This window comes from Neoarius graeffei, chromosome 2 (assembly GCF_027579695.1).
Source record: "Neoarius graeffei isolate fNeoGra1 chromosome 2, fNeoGra1.pri, whole genome shotgun sequence".
In the NCBI taxonomy this organism is placed as follows: Eukaryota; Metazoa; Chordata; class Actinopteri; order Siluriformes; family Ariidae; genus Neoarius; species Neoarius graeffei.
The window spans coordinates 117243711-117258577 of NC_083570.1; the positions used below are offsets into that span (position 1 = coordinate 117243711).

The following is a 14867-nucleotide window of genomic DNA, read 5'->3' on the forward strand; positions in this document are numbered from 1 at the left end:
GCCTGTGAGATTGTGATTAATCCCAATTACAGTTGAGATCATGTCCGTGTTTGGTCGGGTGCTGATGCTGCGGCTCTACGCACCAAGAAAGGGATTAAACTCGACGATGTTGAAGCTGTAAAGATCTAAAAGTCTCATTATAAATCAAAGTTCTCTTTCTCACAGGTCAGAGCTACAAACACTAAAAATATCATGCCAGTGACCTTTTTTGTTGAAGTATTTCAGCTAAAAATATTCGGACAAAAGTGGAACCATGAAGCAGCAGTGTGAATAAAACAGAGCTGCTTCATTTACAGCCAGAAACATTAAAAGGTATAAACACTATTCAGTCATGTTAGTGTGTGTTTCTCTGATTCTCTCATCAAACACAACTGAATCCTGTGTCTGAATCAAATCACAGAAGAAAATCAAAACGACTCTTTCTGAAACGAGTCACTCTTTCTAGCCGAGTCACTAAAGTGACGTGTTTCACTAATTACACTCCACAAGAGCAAACACTGGGCACAGGACTGAAAGCCAAGCCTACCTGAGTTCACTCTGAGCCACTGGATCCTCCTTTCACTCCTCCTCCTCTCACCTTCACTCATCTCTCCTTACAGAACAACATTTAAGGAGAAAATTTTCGGTTAAAACTTCGGTTAAAATTTTCGGTTAAAAACTTCGGTTCCGGAAGTCTTGAGTCGACTCCTCAGCTGATTCAGTGAGTCGATTCACTTCACTTCGCTTCAGTTGACTGAGCTTTATTCAGAGTCTCTGTGTCTCTGTCAAGATTCATTTCCTGGAATTTTCTCCTCAGTCTGTCGAGACCGAAAAAGTCTGAAGGAAAAGGAATCAGCTGAAACTTACAGCAGTGTACGTTTTTATTTCACATTTCACTGAATTTAGAATTGAGCTGAACTTTTTGAAATCATATTTCTGTCGAGTTCATGGAGGTGAAGAGTTCCTGAACCTTTTAATAAATGTGATATGTAAATAAAAGGAATAATAAGAAGGAGATAAATTTGATTTTTACTGAAATGTAATAAATCTTGGATGTTAAAATGATGAAAAATGTATCAAATGTACTATTTACCGCAGTGTTAATAAAATAAAAGCTGTAATGGAACTAAAACTGTGATGGAACATAAAGACAGTGAAGTGTGTGTGTGAGTTCTTTGACTGAGTTGAACAGCAGAATATTTGCTTGTGCTGTTGTTGATTACAGTGTGTGAGTGGAATGAGGACGATGGGATCAGTTTCGTGGTGAAAGAACAAATGAAGGCAGGAGTTTGTTCAGATCCCGAAGCAGGAGATGAGAATGTGATTTACAGGAACATGGAACACATCTCACACCCTTTCCAGGAAACCAGATGTGCTTTGAACACCAACATGCTTTCAGCAGCTCTGCTGTGGGAAACACCCTACTGGGTTCTAGCACCGGTTCTCTTTGGATCCTTCCTCAGTTCCCTCTGTTTTATCCTTTATTCTCTTTAAACAGTTACATGTTCAATTTAAAATCTCACATCCATACTGAGATCACCTTCTACAGACTACTGGCTCTACATTTATGATTTACAATTATTTCGACGGGCGGCATGGTGGTGTAGTGGTTAGCGCTGTTGCCTCACAGCAAGAAGGTCCGGGTTCGAGCCCCGTGGTCGGTGAGGGCCTTTCTGTGTGGAGTTTGCATGTTCTCCCCGTGTCCGGGTGGGTTTCCTCTGGGTTCTCCGGTTTCCCCCACAGTCCATAGACATGCAGGTTAGGTTAACTGGTGACTTTAAATTGACCATAGGTGTGAATGGTTGTCTGTGTCTATGTGTCAGCCCTGTGATGACCTGGCGACTTGTCCAGGGTGTACCCCGCCTTTCGCCCGTAGTCAGCTGGGATAGGCTCCAGCTTGCCTGCGACCCTGTAGAAGGATAAAGCGGCTAGAGATAATGAGATGAGATGAGTTTGTTCATTTCACATATTTCTGCGGAGTCATTGAGTTTTGAACTGCTCTTTTGTCTCAAATGACACAACAACTGAATAACTTTTTTGCATATAATCGGCAACCTTTCCTGAAGATACTGAATAGGAGGATTATCTGGATTTGGTTGGAAAATTTCCCTGCTTTTGTGCACAGAATAAAGTCAATTTATTTGTATCGACCTTTTCACAATCGACATTGCTGCAAAGCAGCTTGAGAGAAAAATAGATTTTAAACATACAGTATGAAGTAATAAATTTCTCCCTGATGAACAAGCCTGAGATGACGGTGGTGAGGGAAAAGGCACTGAGACAACATCAGGAAGGAACCTGGAGAGGAACCAGATTCAAAAGGGAACCCATTCTCATTTGGATGATAAGATAGTATGATTAAAAATAAATTCCTTTCGTGCTTTCAAATGTGGCCTGGTATCTTTAATACAGTACATACCTGAGCTAACAGCCTCACCCTATATTTAAAATAACTTTGGCAGTGCTTCATCTTTAGATTCAGTCTTGAATCAGCCCCAGCAAGCATTGTTAGGAACATAAAAACAAATGTGCAGAGGGTGAATGGGTTGCAGTTTGTAAAAGATTTTATGCAGCACACATTCACAGTAAGAGCATCTTTGTTCTGTTGATTTTCTCACAGAAAATAGCATTTTGATAAGCACTGAAAAACCAATTAAAGGCCCTCTCCTGGGATCCAAACTATTCAAAGAGAACCTGCTTGTTTTGAATTTTGTTTCTCAAAACAGTAGTATGGCTGCTGGAGTCGTTCCCCAAGAGCAGGTGGTAATTATTATCCTGTATCTTATTTACCTAAAACATCTGTAGTTCAGGGCACGCCATCATGCCTTTGTGCGGTGGCTGCAGCAGCTCTCCTGGTCACTGATGGTGAGAAACTGGCCCTCTCTCACACCCTCATCTTTCACACTTCTCATCAGTTCTCATCAATTCCACTTTGGTAGCTGATCTTGCTGATGTTTGCTCAAAGCCTATTTACTTAGCTGTCATCGAGGTTAAACGGCATGACATTTCTAACACACAAGTACAGTAGCTCAGGGTAATGGGTTGGCAGATGAAGTGGTTAAATGGGCAGCCAAAAAGGGCACGTCCTTACCTCATGTTTGCACGGTCGCTGTGTATTTCATGTTTAGTAATGTGCTCACTCCTGGCACTGATGTTGCTTTTCTCCAATCTAGACCCACAGAATGTGACTTGACACACTGGCAGAAGTGTGCCGAAGGCCCTGATGCCTGTTGAGGGACTTTACACAATGTCTAGCGTTCCCGGCTTCTGTGTTACCATTCCTCATGTAACATTATCACGGTGTTTCTCATGTCACCTGGAGAGGGGTAATTAAGAACATCAAACCAGAGGTGGAAAGAGTACTAAAATATTATACTCAAGTACAAGTACTGTTACTCTGATGAAATTTTACTTAAGTACAAGTAAAGTTACCAGACAAAAAATCTACTCAAGTAAAAGTAAAAAGTAGATCATTTAAAATGTACTTTGAGTAAAAGTAAAACGTTACTTTTAACAATGGGTGTTTTCTGCCTCCATTGTGTTGTGCAAAAATGAAAAAGAAGAGGAAACAAGGATATATGTACATCTCAACCCAGATGTTTTATTTAAAGGAAGTGTATCAAATTGAATGCTTAGGATAATGCTGCATTAAAACTGAGACAAACAAAAAAGGTCAATACACACAGTCATGTCGTTTACATCGCCCTGACCACACACAAAGCATTGTACACGAAATATGAAAGTGAAATGTCGCACCGAAATCTTGTAGCTTGCCTGTGTGCACTGTGTGTTATTGAACAATTCAATTCAAACATTATTTGTTTTGCTTAGTATTCCTTTCTGGCCTGTTGGACGTAGAATGGTAGGAGGACTGATCACGTCAGGTTGGCGAGCTAACTTGCTTGCATGATTAGCCAACCGAATAACAGACTAGTTACCATTATGTTACAGTACCAACAGGTTGCTACTTCAACATTAGCAATGCCATCCACTATTTTTGGAATATAACCAGCCTATTGTCAGTTTTACTATGGAAAGGAAACATTATGATCAGGGGTGCAGATACATTTTTTGAACTGGGGGGGACAAAAAACTGGGGGGGACAAAGCTGCCAGCAAACCAACCCCGATATGCCTGTCAAACTTGTTGTGGGTAACCATAGCAACCAAGCTCGAGCTCGCAACCTGTGCAGTCTGCGCAGCTCAACCAACCGAATATCAGTCTTTGTTTTGTTTTATGTGAGTTGTTGCAACTATGTATGTACTGCTGTGCACCTCAATAAACCGAATGGTAATTAGTCTTTTGATTTTTCCGTGAGGTTTGCCTTATGCAATGAAAGACAGCATAGACATTTTTTCCTTCCTATAAGTGGGGGGGACCGAACGAGGTGAATTTAAATCTGGGTGGGACGAATCCCACCCGTCCCACCCTCTATCTGCGCCCGTGATTATGATGCCAATGACAATACTTACCTCAACATGCTTGCGCAGATTAGATGTTGAATTTTTGTATGCCGCAATGGTTGTCTTCTTGGGCACACATAATCTGCATTGCATAATGAAACTGTCACCCCTTTTCTCTACGAAGCTGAAGTGATCACGTATGTAGGGCCAGGGGTGCACTTCATTACTGGAAGAAATTGCGTTTTCTGCAGGGTCGTCCACCACAGGTTCCTCGGTCTCCTCCATGTCCGCAGGGGCACTTTATCAACACCCGTGGCCCAGGGGCTAGGCCCCTCATAGGCTACCTGTCAACCCTACCCTTACCGTTGGCCAGGAAAACACTCTTATTTTATTTGCAATACGTGTCAAGCATTTACATTGTAAGCGCGTAATTAGCCTAGAAGCCTACGATAGGTTACGTTTGGCTCAGCATAGCTGCGCAAGGCCCACGCTCACATCGCTCAACACATCCGACCACAGAGGGAGAGAATAATGCGTGCATTATCATTACAGAGCCGGTTGTGATTATTACCACGGACAGGACAGTGATACTGCGTAACTTTCACACAGGGGCATGGCCAGAGATAACCACACAAGCGCGCGTGTGCTATAATGTAGACCTATGTGTTGTAAACATAAAACACACACACCTACAGACAAGTCCTTTTAAAAAATAAAATACATAAAAATAGCTCGGCGGCATGAAAACAAACATTCACTGCAAGTCAAGGTACTTGGCTCGGCGGCCGCATGAAACGTAAACACCATGGACAGCGGCCAAACTCATAACTCTACAGACCGAAATACACGAAACCAAGTCCTACTAGGGTCTATTTTACCAATCTATGTTCAAGCATCATGCAAGTCTTCCTTCTCCTTGAATGAGACCGTGCATTCAACTGCCTTTTTGACATGACTGCATCGAAATACCACTTGCAACAATATTTCACGCACTCCATCAAGAAAAAAGTTAAACATGATGAACACGGGCATACTGTTTTGAGCATACGATTTTTTAAAAAGAAACTAGCTACATCAAAGTCCTTCAATAAACCCATCCTTTAGCGCAAATGAGCTTAACCTAGTTCAAAGCATGACACTAGCAGTAGCTGCATAAGGCAAAATCGTGTGGGCCTTTCGTCAACGACAAGCCACGGCGGGGAAACATTAATAATCAAGTGTCCTTACCTTAAAACGTTGTCTTGACCACAGAACTTCTCAAGTATTTCACTTAAATCCACACGGGTTAACAACACACCCAACACAGCTAGCGAGAAATGTGGATATGCGCTAGCTTTGTATTGCTATTCCCCTCAGTATGCTTACTCTGTCTGCTGCCCGAACTGTGACAATTATAGGCTACAATCTTTTCATCAATTTCTTCAGTAGATGCCATTTTAGACATTTTATTATCCCCATCGAAATATGCTATTATACTAACAGGATTATAACTCAAATCACACAACACGTATTCAAATCACAACTGATTTATTTTACTGTTGGACAGATCATAGCATATCTAGCCTAGCTACACATAGCCTAGCTGCTGGTAGGCTGATAACTGATAAGTAGCTGATATTCTGAACAGATTGGTGATCCTTACCTTAAAAAAGTCTGTGACTTTAGGCAACAATTCTATCATTACCTGCATCTCTCTCTTTTTTTTCCTTTTATGCGCCCTGCTAACACGTGAACGCTTCATCTTTCAAAGCCTCTAAATTTATGTCTCTGTAGTCAGTAGTCTTTGGCGCGCTTTCGTGCGTGACGTTACATTTTGTTATATTTTATTCTGGTCCAGTTGTGGGTGTTCGTTTCGCGAACCACATCCACCATGTCTCTTACAGCAGGCTACTGTGCGCTCATTTATTTCTAACCTTATTTCTATCCGTACATTAATGTAGGCCCATGATTCCGACAGTTTATTATTTTATTAATATTACAAGGCCCCTGATTGGCTGTGGCCCAGGGGCTTGAGCCCCCCGAACCCCCCCCTTAAAGCGCCGGTGCATGTCCGCCATCGTCTGTGTGAGACTCGCGCGCGCGACAACTGTCCTTCCCGTGATTCATTTCCAGAACGCATTTCCCCTTCTCCGTTTTAGCCTTTTTTAAATTTTTTATTTATTTATTTTTTTACTCAATAACGGTTGTGATGTAAAATGTACCGAAGTACACTACTTAAAAGAAAACATACTTAAGTAAAAGTAAAAGTACACTCTTTAAAAATTACTTGAAAAAGTATAAGTACACAAAAAAGCTACTCAAGTACAGTAACGCGAGTAATGTAATTCGTTACTTTCCACCTCTGCATCAAACAACTATTCTGCATTACAGATCTGAGCTTAAACTGTAAATTTGCTACTACATACCTGCCTTGTATGTGCCAGGACCAACCAACCTGGAAAAATGTCTAAGCATGATGCTTCACCTCGTGCCCCATTCCAGTACCTGCAAGTTGATTTCACTCATATGCCACCCATAGGCAACTTAAAATACATGCTGTTCATTGTTGACAGACTCTCAAAATGGGTTGAAACTCTTCCTTGTTGTAAAAAAATGCTAAAAAAAATGATCAAGGCTCCGTTCTTGTGCTGACGCTCTTCTCCATCTTCTGTAGCATGATGCTACACCAGGCCATGGAAGAGCTTGGTGAGGATGATGGCATCTACAAGACAGAGGTGCTTCACCAACTTGCATCTCGCAAGGTGTATCAGCCTCGCATCTGCCCAACTGAACTAAACTCGGTCCAGCAGTTCACTTACCTAGGCTACACAATCTCATCGTATGCCAAGATTGACAAGGAGATCGACAACAGGCTTGCCAAAGCAAACAGCGCCTTTGGCAGGCTCCAGAAAAGAATCTGGGGTAACAAGGACCTAAAGAAGAACACCAAGGTCCTTGTGTACCACGCTGTGGTCCTGACCACTCTCTGTTACGGCTCTGAGGCCTGGGTCACCACCACCGCCACCTGCGCCTCCTTGAGCGCTTCCATCAGCGCTGTCTTCGCTCCATTCTTAACATCCATTGGCGTGACTACATCATGAATGTTGAGGTCCTACAGAGGGCGGAGGCCACCATTCTTGAGGCCATGCTACTAAAGTCACAGGTGCAATGGGCTGGACATGTGTCCAGAATGGAAGATTATTGATTACCCAAGATTGTCTTGCACGGGGAGCTGTCCTCTGGCTGTCGAAACCCAGGGGCCCCAGTCAAGACGTATAAAGCTCTCCTGAAGGCTTCCCTAAAGATCTGCAACATCAACCCCAACTCCAAGACATGTCTTGCTTCAGATCGTGACAGATGGTGAAAAACTGTTTACAGTGCTGTCAGTTCCTTTGAGGATGATTGGAGAGCAAACCTGGAGGACAAAAGGAGCAGAAGGAAAAATAAACCAATCACTGCTCCCAACCCTGATTTCATGCTGGCCTGCAACGTCTGTGGCTGAACGTGTCTGTCGAGGATAGGTCTCATCAGTCATAAGAGAGCCTGTAGCCGACGTGGACATTCCCCCTCATAAATATTCATTTGCGAATCAATGCCAAGAGAGAGAGAAGATATATATATAAGAAGAAAACGTCAAACCAAGAAGCCTTTATTGGTCACATGTACACTCAAGCATAGACTCAGCACACAGTGAAATTTAACCTCTGCATTTAACCCATCTGAAGCAGTTAACACACACACACATACATACAAATGAGCAATGAGCACACACACATACCCACAGTAGTGAGCAACTATGCTACATCACCCGGGGAGCAGTTGTGGGTTAAGTGCATGAAGGGCACTTCAGTACAACCTCAGCACTGTGGCTGCTCCATGTTAACCTAACTGCATGTCTTTGGACTGTGGGGGAAACCGAAGCACCGAAGTGACGTGTTTCACTAATTACACTCCACAAGAGCAAACACTGGGCACAGGACTGAAAGCCAAGCCTACCTGAGTTCACTCTGAGCCACTGGATCCTCCTTTCACTCCTCCTCCTCTCACCTTCACTCATCTCTCCTTACAGAACACCATTTAAGGAGAAAATTTTCGGTTAAAACTTCGGTTAAAATTTTCGGTTAAAAACTTCGGTTCCGGAAGTCTTGAGTCGACTCCTCAGCTGATTCAGTGAGTCGATTCACTTCACTTCGCTTCAGTTGACTGAGCTTTATTCAGAGTCTCTGTGTCTCTGTCAAGATTCATTTCCTGGAATTTTCTCCTCAGTCTGTCGAGACCGAAAAAGTCTGAAGGAAAAGGAATCAGCTGAAACTTACAGCAGTGTACGTTTTTATTTCACATTTCACTGAATTTAGAATTGAGCTGCACTTTTTGAAATCATATTTCTGTCGAGTTCATGGAGGTGAAGAGTTCCTGAACCTTTTAATAAATGTGATATGTAAATAAAAGGAATAATAATAATAATAATAATAATAATAATAATAATGTCAACTTGATTTTACTGAAATGTAATAAATCTTGGATGTTAAATGATGAAAAATGTATCAAATGTACTATTTACCGCAGTGTTAATAAAATAAAAGCTGTAATGGAACTAAAACTGTGATGGAACATAAAGACAGTGAAGTGTGTGTGTGAGTTCTTTGACTGAGTTGAACAGCAGAATATTTGCTTGTGCTGTTGTTGATTACAGTGTGTGAGTGGAACAAGGACGATGGGATCAGTTTCGTGGTGAAAGAACAAATGAAGGCAGGAGTTTGTTCAGATCCCGAAGCAGGAGATGAGAATGTGATTTACAGGAACATGGAACACATCTCACACCCTTTCCAGGAAACCAGATGTGCTTTGAACACCAACATGCTTTCAGCAACACTGCTGTGGGAAACACCCTGCTGGGTTCTAGCACCGGTTCTCTTTGGATCCTTCCTCAGTTCCCTCTGTTTTATCCTTTATTCTCTTTAAGCAGTTACATGTTCACTTTAAAATCTCACATCCATACTGAGATCACCTTCTACAGACTACTGGCTCTACATTTATGATTTACAATTATTTCGACGGGCAGCACGGTGGTGTAGTGGTTAGCGCTGTTGCCTCACAGCAAGAAGGTCCTGAGTTCGAGCCTCGTGGCGGGCAAGGGCCTTTCTGTGTGGATTTTGCATGTTCTCCCCGTGTCCGTGTGGGTTTCCTCCACAGTCCAAAGACATGCAGGTTAGGTTAACAGGTGAAAATTGACCATCGGTGTGAGTGTGAATGGTTGTCTGTGTCTATGTGTCAGCCCTGTGATGACCTGGCGGCTTGTCCAGGGTGTACCCCGCCCGTAGTCAGCTGGGATAGGCTCCAGCTTGGCTGCGACCCTGTAGAACAGGATAAAGCGGCTAGAGATAATGAGATGAGATTAATTATTTTGACTTCACTCATCATTTCCACATCTATCTATCTATCTATCTATCGTCGTGGAAAAATGGCAAACACCAACACCAGTCTCGTCCTTTTGCAAGAGAAAGAAGGTTTATTACAGAAACGGACAAGTGATGAGGGTTCGGCACACCCCTCATACCATCTCCTTTGTTCTCAAATCTATATATACTCTTTACTAGATAAAAAGGAGACATCTATTGCATTACATCATTGCAATTACATGCCCTGATCACGCGCTGGGTGCATGATCAGCTCTAAAGCTGATTGGATCGTCTCTAATCGTTGGCTTGTATGCACATCTACACGCGTCTGCTACGCACGTAACAAGCATGATAAGATGAACATGTTTCAGTGCCAAATGTTCTGAATCATTAGTCCTTGAAGAGGCAACACTCAGTGAAAAGGAAAATTACAAAACAGTATGACACTAAAATTTACTCTACATTATCTATCAATCTGTCTATCTATCTTCACAGTTATTTCCAGAAAAATATTGGTTCTGGAACAGTTCACTCTTTCTGAGCCACTAATGTGTGTGTGTGTGTGTGTGTGGTGGTGGTGTTGTACTATAATGAGCATAATTGAGTGGATTATACCAGTAGAGGGGAGCAGAGCCGGTCCTGCAAAACAAGCTGTCTGTTTTCTAAAACAGTGAATAATCTGACTGTAATGTGAAGTGTTTCACAAGGGATGAATCAGTAAACAAGCCTGCAGCTGTTAGCTATCGGGGCACCAATAAAGTATTTGTTTAATAAAGCCAGTTTGTGGAGACTTGTCCAGGGTGTACCCCACCTTTCACCCGTAGTCAGCTGGGATAGGCTCCAGCTTGCCTGCGACCCTGCAGAACAGGATAAAGCGGCTAGAGATAATGAGAGATGAGATGAGATGAGATGAAAGCCAGTTTGTTAATTTCACATATTTCTATAAAGTCGTTGAGTTTTGAACTGCTTTTTTGTCTCAAATGACACAACAAATGAATAACTTTTTTTCCATACAATCGGCAACCTTTCCTGAAGATACTGAGTAGAAGGATTGTCTGGATGTGGTTGGAAAATTTCCCGGCTTTTGTGCACAGAATAAAGTCAATTTATTTCTATAGAGCTTTTCACAATTGACATTGCTGCAAAGCAGCTTGAGAGAAAAATAGATTTTAAACATACAGTATGAAGTAATAAATTTCTCCCTGATGAACAAGCCTGAGATGACGGTGGTGAGGGAAAAGGCGCTGAGACGACATCAGGAAGAATCCTGGAGAGGAACCAGATTCAAAAGGGAACCCATTCTCATTTGGATGATAAGATAGCATGATTAAAAATAAATTCCTTTCGTGCTTTCAAATGTGGCCTGGTATCTTTAATACAGTACATACCTGAGCTAACAGCCTCACCCTATATTTAAAATAACTTTGGCAGTGCTTCATCTTTAGATTCAGTCTTGAATCAGCCCCAGCAAGCATTGTTGGGAACATAAAAACAAAATGAATGGGTTGCAGTTTGTAAAAAAAATTATGCAGCACACATTCACAGTAGGGGCGGCACGGTGGTGTAGTGGTTAGCGCTGTCGCCTCACAGCAAGAAGGTCCTGGGTTCGAGCCCCGGGGCCGGCGAGGGCCTTTCTGTGTGGAGTTTGCATGTTCTCCCCGTGTCCGCGTGGGTTTCCTCCAGGTGCTCCGGTTTCGCCCAAAGACATGCAGGTTAGGTTAACTGGTGACTCTAAATTGACCGTAGGTGTGAATATGAGTGTGAATGGTTGTCTGTGTCTATGTGTCAGCCCTGTGATGACCTGGCGACTTGTCCAGGGTGTACCCCGCCTTTCGCCCGTAGTCAGCTGGGATAGGCTCCAGCTTGCCTGCGACCCTGTAGAAGGATAAAGCGGCTAGAGATAATGAGATGAGAGATGAGACATTCACAGTAAGAGCATCTTTGTTCTGTTGATTTTCTAACAGAAAATAGCATTTTGATGAACTGAATACTTTAAGCACTGAAAAACCAATTAAAGGCCCTCTCCTGGGATCCAAACTATTCAAAAAGAACCTGCTTGTTTTGAATTTTGTTTCTCAAAACAGTAGTATGGCTGCTGGAGTCGTTCCCCAAGAGCAGGTGGTAATTATTATCCTGTATCTTATTTACCTAAAACATCTGTAGTCCAGGGCACGCCATCATGCCTTTGTGCGGTGGCTGCAGCAGCTCTCCTGGTTGCTGATGGTGAGAAACTGGCCTTCTCTCACACCCTCATCTTTCACACTTCTCATCAGTTCTCATCAATTCCACTTTGGTAGCTGATCTTGCTGATGCTTGCTCAAAGCCTATTTACTCAGCTGTCATCGAGGTTAAAAGGCATGACATTTCTAACACACAAGTAGCTCAGGGCAATGGGTTGGCAGATGAAGTGGTTAAATGGGCAGCCAAAAAGGGCACGTCCTTACCACATATTTGCACGGTCGCTGTGTATTTCATGTTTAGTAATGTGCTCACTCCTGGCACTGATGTTGCTTTTCTCCAATCTAGACCCACAGAATGTGACCGGACACACTGGCAGAAGTGTACCCCAGGCCCTGATGCCTGTTGAGGGACTTTACACAACGTCTAATGCTCCTGGCTTCTGTGTTACCATTCCTAATGTAACATTATCATGGTGTTTCTCATGTCACCTGGAGAGGGGTAATTAAGAACATCAAACAACTATTCCGCATTACAGATCTAAGCTAAAACTGTAAAATTGCTACTACATACCTGCCTTGTATGTGCCAGGACCAACCAACCTGGAAAAATGGCTAAGCATGATGCTTTATCTCCTGCCCCATTCCAGTACCTGCAAGTTGATTTCACTCATATGCCACCCATAGGCAACTTAAAATACATGCTGTTCATTGTTGACAGACTCTCAAAATGGGTTGAAACTCTTCCTTGTTGTAAAAAAATGCGAAAAAAATTATCCTAAGGCACAGAATTATAAATAACTATTAAAATTGATAATGGAACACATTTTAGATCCAAAGTAAGACAAAAACTTTGTCAATACTTAAACGCTGAGTGGAAATTTCACATTCCTTATCACCCACAGTCATCTGGGGTGGTTGAAGAGCAAATGGAATGTTGAAAAGATAGACTAACTACAGCAAGGATGAAAAGTGGTAAGTCGTGGGTTGATCTGTCATCTGCCGTCGTTTGTGAAATAAGTGACACCCAGAGCTGCTACTAAATTGTCACCCTATGAAGTAGTCATGAGAGTAAAGGGTCATCCTGGGCCTTGTTTTACAGGTGACCTGGACACAATCATCAGTGATTATACAGCAACACTCATTGAAAAGTTAAATAGTATTCGTGGTAATGTGTCTTGTTCCCTTCCTCTGCCTACAGACAGTTTTACTCATCCTTTTCTTCCAGCAGACAAACCGTGGGTGCTAAAGAAGGCAACCGGACTTGTTTGAAATCCTTGAAGATGTTTCACCTCTCATCCGAAAGGCTTCTTCAGTTCTGTCTGACTAGTGGGGAGTTCCAGGTATTTATCCTCTAGTGGACCAAAAAGCAACCCTAAGGAGAGTTGTTGAAGTCACATGGGTCGTTGACCCTCTCAATCATCCTGTAGGTTTTAAGGTCACTGGAAGCTGGGTGTGAACGGTGTTAGCAGCCAAGAGGGTTGTTAGGGTGATCTGTGGGTCTTTGGCTCCCTCTGCCGTCACATTATATCAGATGAAGGCTCAAAACCTGAGATTCTGGCAAGGATTGCTCTGAGAGGAATCCTTGCCAGGAAGGATACTTGTGGAACCAACAGCTCCTCTCAGTTTGCAGCTCAGCTCACTGGTTCCTCCAGGAGATAATTAATTTCTTAAACCCTACAGATCCGGTACCAGGTCCAATAGAATTGACTTCCCATAAAAAGTTTAAACATGCTTTTTTTTGGTAAGTTCTATCCTGATCAAAACTTTTGTAGTATCTCTGTACTCTGTGATATTTCAAGGGTTTTTTTCCAGCTGTAGTCATGGTGTTGCTGAATGAAAAAAGTGGTATCTTTGCATCTGCGCCTGTTGCGATCATGGTGTTGTCCACTGTCTAATCCAGAATAAACTTTAGGCGAGGATAAAGAAGACAGATTTCTTCTTTTGTTTATCACAATTTACTCAGGCTTAGTATGTCACCATGGTACTGACACTGGAAATTCTGTGAGGTCTTACAGATCCATAGAGACCAAGATTATGTGTATTGCCCTGATAGTTGTGAAACTATTTTTGATTAATTTTGGGTTTGTCTGTCGAGGTGAGCCACACCTCCCAGCACCCTAAGGCTGATAATACTGCACTTATAATTTACACAGATGCACTGATGGCCTCTCTTGGGTGATATGGATCTGTTGGTGAAGTTTGTTAGAACTCGCCATCAAGATATTTCATAGATATTTCTAACTCTTACTCTCTCTCACTCTGCTCTCCAAAAAGAACATTGCTGCTCGTCTGCAGTTTGCTGAAGATCACACGGACAAGCCAGAAGGCTATTGGAAAAATGTTTTGTGTATGGATGAGACCAAAATAGAACTTTTTGGTTTAAATGAGAAGCATTATGCTTGGAGAAAGGAAAACACTGCATTCCAGCATAAGAACCTTATCCCATTTATGAAACATGGTGGTGGTAGCATCATGGTTTGGGCCTGTTTTGCTGCATCTGGGCCAAGACAGTTTGCCCTAATTGATGGAACAATGAATTCTGAATTGTACCAGAGAATTCTAAAGGAAAATGTCAGGACATCTGTCAATGAACTGAATCTCAAGAGAAGGTGGGTCATGCAGCAAGACAATGACCCTAAGCACACAAGTCGTTCTACCAAAGAATGGTTAAATAAGAATAAAGTTAATGTTTTGGAATGGCCAAGTCAAAGTCCTGACCTTAATCCAACTGAAATGTTGTGGAAGGACCTGAAACGAGCAGTTCATGTGAGGAAACCCACCAACATCCCAGAGTTGAAGCTGTTCTGTATGGAGGAATGGGCTAAAATTCCTCTAAGCTGGTGTGCAGGACTGATCAACAGTTACCGCAAACGTTTAGTTGCAGTTATTGCTGCACTAGGGGGGGTCACACCAGATACTGAAAGCAA

General features: G+C 42.5%; 1 long non-coding RNA gene across 3 annotated transcripts; it reads left to right on the forward strand.

Annotated features, from left to right (window-relative positions):
• Nucleotides 1-454: 454 nt before the first annotated feature.
• Nucleotides 455-11117, forward strand: LOC132882159 (uncharacterized). 3 transcript variants are annotated; one of them, XR_009654122.1, is made up of 3 exons: nt 455-852; nt 1205-8683; nt 9055-11117. It is a non-coding gene; the product is annotated as an uncharacterized LOC132882159 (long non-coding RNA). The 3 variants fall into 3 exon arrangements; XR_009654123.1 differs by lacking the exon at nt 9055-11117 and having other exon boundaries at nt 457-852; nt 1205-3305; nt 7036-8978; XR_009654121.1 differs by lacking the exon at nt 9055-11117 and having other exon boundaries at nt 1205-8978.
• Nucleotides 11118-14867: the final 3750 nt, after the last annotated feature.